Here is a 6,000-nt window from a genome sequence, read left to right as displayed (position 1 = left end):
TAGTAAAGGCTGATGTTTCACTGGAACCACAATCCTGGGGGTTGGCAGATCTCATCCACACAGTCATCTAGGCTAAGCTCCGCCATCTTCCACAGCCTGGTATCCTCCTCAGGGCCTTCTGTATCCAGGCTCCAGAAAGGGATGTATAGCCTTTAGGTCCCAGCAATGGGAAGGGCCAGGCCTGGCCTGGAAATCTCAAGTCACCTTTGGGGGCTGGGGAAGGTAGACTCAGAGAGGAGGTGCTGGCATTCTGAGCATATGGCCATATCTGCCACATCTTACACATAGGTTACACTTATTCTTCTAAATATATAAAATATTTAGTACTTAAAAGTGAAAAACAAAATTGAACAACCTAAAAATCGGATCAAAGAGGGGATTAAATATTGGGGAGCAGCCTATGGTGGCGGTACTGTTTAATCACTAGCAGCAAAGAGGTAGGAGGTGTTTAAATGCTGTGAAAAATCTTGGAGGAAAGGGCACTATGGGAGATTCCTACTGTGATCTTGGGTGTGTGGTCAGAGCAAAAGAGAACAAGACAGTAACTGAGACACAGCAGCTGTCACGGTCGGGAACTGCAGGTAACATTCACGCTCCTGTTTCTTTGTGCTTTTGTGTAATCTACATTTTCTCTGAGGAATTGTTTTCATAATTAGATTTAAGAAATAAAAGAGATGGGTTTGGCTTGGTTTTGGATAAAGCCCTTGAAGCACTTAGTAGGTAGTTCTCCTCCCCATACTTGTGGGTGCCCTGCCCAGTGTTGCCAGACAGTGTAGTGCCCCCTCAGCAGGTATGGAAGAGGGAGCACCATGTGGACCACTTATGGACTGGGACATGCTCCCAAGTCCACCTGCTGGAACATCCTGGCCTGTTCTCCTCACCACCCCTCTGTGTACCACTCTCTGGATGGGGAAACAGTGGCTCCAGGAAGTCCTGTGACCCCATCCGTGGGGTGATGATTGGGTCCCTGCCCTGATGGACTGCCTACAGCCTCACTGTGTCGGGTCAGGAGCATGTCCACCGGTGCCTAGTGCCGGAGGGCAACCAGGCAGCCTCAGAGGAGAGTGGGGAGAGCAGGCAGACAGCAGCGGGCCTCCAAGGGCTTCCCTCCTCTGCCTCTGGGCTACCCTGGGCAGGACACAGGGGCCTGTAAGGGAAGGGCCTGCCTGGACCCCCAGCCAGATCTGCCCCCACCCTAAGACTGCAGACAGGAGCTGTACCTGTCTCAGTGAGACAGAGAGACAGCCACTCCTGCCCCACATCCCCCTGGCTGGACAGGGGCCACCCACAGGAAGGGTTTTGGCTTGGTCTCCCCAAGCAGCCAGAGGAGGGACCTGGTGAGTAGGCAGGTTCCTGGCACTTGCCAGGTACCTGCCTGGCAAAGGTTATTAGAGATCCTGGGAGTAGACGGCCACAGGATGTGAAAAGAGAGAAGGAAAACAGCGGGATCAGGAGGGCTGTCCTCAATAGGAACAGCCATCTCAGCTTTATTGCACAGCTTTATATACAGTAGCTTAAAGGCATGGTCTTTTCAAAATTGCATAACTTGATTAAAATCAGCCTAGGGGCAAAATAGCATTCTCAGCAGTCTGTGCTGACCAAAGGGGCATGGCTCCAATCTAATCTGGTTCAGAAACCAGCCATAACAGTAAAAATGCTGAGGCCAGGTTTGTACTCATTTCTTGACTCAGTACCTTTCCTCAAACTTGACAGCCTTGCCTCCCAGGAGGTCAGCTCCCAACAGCTCCCCCTCTTTTCTTTCTAAGCGCATGTGGTGAAGAGTAGCCTTTAATCCTTGGACTGCTGTGAAGGCTCTCCGGAGGGCTGCAGGAAATACACACAACAAGATCAAAACCATTATCCCCAATCCAAAAAGGGCATATATCACATAAGTGAAAGATGTTGATGGTATAAAGTTAGTAAAGAACTGCGTTATGATTGTGATCACCTCTTATGGTGACAACAAGATGGACTGGATATGTGAATGCAAGGCAGCAATATCTACTGAAAAATTATTAGAAGTCCAAATCCCTGCAAGTGGCACTGGACATGATCCCACCTCCACTCAATGGCATTATATTTATAGGCAGTACACAGATGCACTCAAACTCTGTGTGACAGCATAGAGGAAGATGGGCCTTAAGGGCTTCAACTTCTTGTCCTGGAAGTAGGAGCGTCTCCTTAAGAGCATTAAGTTTTTCCTCAATTTTATGATTGATCTTTTCCTGAATGCCCAAAGTAGTTGAGACATTTTTAGAAACAGTATTTACATAATGAGCAGTCTGTATGGATTGAGTAAGGGCTACAGCGGCAGTAGTGGCTGGGGCTACAATAGTTACAAGGGCAATAATTCCAGCAATTAATATACAAAAAAAATGCTTGAGGTGTTTAAGCTGCTCAACTAATAGCTGCAAAACTTGATACCCAGGATCAGCATACCAAGTGCCATTCACATGTAGTGGAATCATAACAAAAGGGGGCTGCTGCAGCAAAACAATATCCTGGTACTGCTGGATGCTAGAAAGACAATTAGTTAAGTTACAATTAGTGCAAGTGACAACATGCTCATAGTACCACAGAGCCTTCCTCTGGAAAACTATGAGGCTTCATTGCAATGTTTAGAGGACCTGTTATAAAAAACACAGGGGTGTTTTACACACACCTTGAGATACAAGGTTTGCTTATTAGCCTTTTCCTCCATAGTAGGATGTATGAAAGTTATTGGGCCAGTGGCAGCAGCAGCTCACCAAAGGCTTGTTTGCAACTGACCTCCAAGGGTAGATGAAATTGTCATAGTCCAGTCCCTGGTGGCCCTCCTGATTGAAGGAGTTGCCCCACCACTGAGAGCAACAAAGAAGGGGACCTAGCTTTATTCACAACAGCCAAAAAGGAGGTACACCTCCTTTTCTGTGTACCAGTTGTACACAGAAAAGGAGGTGTCAAAAATCTTGTGGATAGCTCCAGGGTATAAGAACAAGCTCTCCATGGGGGAAGTCATCAGAGGAACGTTCATGGCCTAGTAACGGGCAGGGAGATAAAGAGGTGGGGGGAGATACCTCCACTGTGATGGCTGGAAGCGGTGGGAACCCATAAAATATCATGTTCCACTTAGAAAAAGGAAGTATTGAATTGGAGCTGCAGGGAGTGTGCCCATTGCGGTGGCCCAAAATCTTGTGCAGTTCCATGACTAGCTGTAAACAGCCTGTGTGATTCACCCAATGAATCATACACAGAGGAATGCACACAGAGGACCCGGTATAATTATAGAGGGTCCATTGAGTGACAGTGGGCTCCCCGTAAGGGGGTTGAAACAAAGGGGTGTTATTGACAAAGACTGACACATTAGGATCACCCCAAGCAACAGAGTGAAGTAGAGAGGGATCAGGGAAATAAGCCCAATAGGGTTCCCCTCCCACCAGGCCAAACTGCAATGTTAGCAGTGCTAACATAGCCACAAAAAGGTGATCAGGTGTGGGCCCTGTTCCCTGCCTACGAAGTAGGGCCTCCACCTGAGAGGTCAGCTGCTTCACTTGTTCCTGAGTTGGGAGCTGGGTTGAACAGAGTCTCTGAGATTGTCCAGAGGGCCCCTGTGCTGCATGGTCTCAGCGAGGGGAAGCAGGATCCTCAAGCTTCATTTTCTTGAGAGAGGGAATCACCTGACTGGGGTCACTGTAAGGGAACCCCCACCGCCTTGATGAGCCTCTCTGGAAGCCAGCAGGGTCCATCTGTGATCTCTGGAAAAACACAAACATGCCCTCGTCCCAAAATGAGTACCAGGTCAGGGCTAAACCACTGTCCTGTGATGGGGTCCTTCCACTTAACCATGGGGAAAGAGCCAAGATGGAATGCCAAAAGCAGTTCACGGCTGACTAGCCTTCCTGATCTAATGAAAGAAAATTAAAGACAAAAAGGGCATGAGAGAGATAGTTCTGAGATGTCAGGGGATACAGCTCCCCCTTTATAATTTTTCCAATCTGAGCTTCAAGTGTGCATGAGCCCATTCCACAATGCCTTGGCCCTGAGGATTGTAAGGAATGCCAAAAGAATGGTAGATAGAAAACTGGGCCATAAAAGAAGCAAGGGCTTTGGACATGTAGGCAGGGGTATTCTCTGTTTTGATAACCTTGTGAACTCCAAGAACAGAAAAACAATGCAAAGGTGTGCTTTAATATCCTTGATAGTTTCTCCAGAATGGGCAGAAGCCATAAGAAACCCAGAATAGGTATCTGTACAAACATGCACATAACCAAGTTTACCAAAAGAAAAAAAATGTGTAACATCCATTTGCCACAACTGCCCAGGCAAGAGGGCCCAAGGATTAACCCCATAATGGGGTATTGGAACATGAGGTAAGCAATAAGACCATTGCTTCACAATGTGTTGGGCTGCTTCTTGTGAAATACCAAACTGCAGATGCAGGGTATGTGCATTTTAATGGTGAATGGCATGAGAAGCCTGGCCCTCATCAGTCATACACAACATAACCAAGCCCACAGGACAGAGAGAATCAGCAATGGCATTGCCTTCAGCTAAAGACCCAGGCAGAGCAGTATGACCACAAAGGTGACCAACATAATAGGGGGCAGTGTGCGGTGCCAAGAGACAGCAAATGCAGCCATTTGATAGGACCAACTTGCAAAAAAACAACGGTAGGAAATGAAGAAGTATCCAAAACTATGAACATTAAAGGGGAAGCATAATCTATTCGAGTAACCTGAGCCTGTTTTAAAGCCTGCTCCACTAGTGTTAAAGCAGCACGGAGCTAAGGGAGTGAAAGACTGGGGAGAAGTGGGGTAAGGATCTCCCTGTAAAATGTCAAAAAGGGGAAGTAACTCATGAGTCGTGATATGAAGCAACGGGTGTAGCCAATTAATGTCACCTAGTGTTTTTGTAAATCATTCAACATCTGCGGACGGGAAGTATCCAACACAAGGCGTTGAGGGTGCACAGTACTTTGGAAAACTTTCATGCCCAAGTAATCCAGGGAATAAGATTGTTGAATTTTTTTAGGGGCTACGGTCAAATTATGCTGAGTGAAATGACTCAGCCTTTTATCTAAAATGTCTCAGGAAGGATGAGACAAAAGAATGTCATCCATGTAGTGAATACAATAAGACCTGTGGATATTGCTGCCAGAGAGGGGAGAGAATTTGAGCTACAAATTTTTGACAGAGAGTGGGACTGTTAGCCATTTCCTGAGGCAGAACACACCACTGAAAATGATGCATAGGCTGTTGAAAATTAACAAATGGGAGGCTAATAGCAAAACACTGGCAATCCTTGGGCGCAAGAGGAATAGCGAAAAAACAATCCTTAAGATCAATAACATAAGCAGGCCAGGAATTGGTGATGGCAACAGAGGATGGTAATCCAGGCTGCAAAGCTCCATAACTTTCATAGTAGCATTAATTGTGTGGAGGTGCTGTAATAACTACCATTTTCCTGATTTTTTCTTTTCTTTTTTTTTTTTTTTGTTGAGACAGAGCCTCAAGCTGTTGCCCTGGGTAGAGTGCTGTGGCTTCACAGCTCACAGCAACCTCCAACTCTTGGGCTCAAGCAATTCTCCTGCCTCAGCCTCCCAAGTAGCTGGGACTACAGGCACCCACCACAACACCCAGCTATTTTTTGGTTGTAGCCGTCACTGTTGTTTGGCGGGCCCAGGCTGGATTTGAACCCACCAGCTCAGGTGTATGTGGCTGGCGCCTTAGCCACTTGAGCCACAGGTGCCGAGCCTCCTGATTTTTTCTTAATAACAAAAATGGAGTATTCCAAGGGCTATTAGAAGGCTCAATATGACCAAGGTCCAGTTGTTCTTATACCAAAGTCTCTGCTGCCTGAGTTTTTCTTGAGTCAAAGGCCACTGATCTACCCAGACTGGGTCAGATATTTTCCATGTAATAGGATCCTCAGTCAGGTGAGAAGCCACAATCAGGGCCCTGAAGGAGAAAGCTCAAAACCAGGGGGAGTTTTAGGGGAGCAGAAACTGTAAGAGCTGGGGAA

The sequence above is a fragment of the Nycticebus coucang genome, chromosome 11, assembly GCF_027406575.1.
Source record: "Nycticebus coucang isolate mNycCou1 chromosome 11, mNycCou1.pri, whole genome shotgun sequence".
Lineage (NCBI taxonomy): Eukaryota > Metazoa > Chordata > Mammalia > Primates > Lorisidae > Nycticebus > Nycticebus coucang.
Note: the sequence above shows the minus strand (reverse complement) of the source record.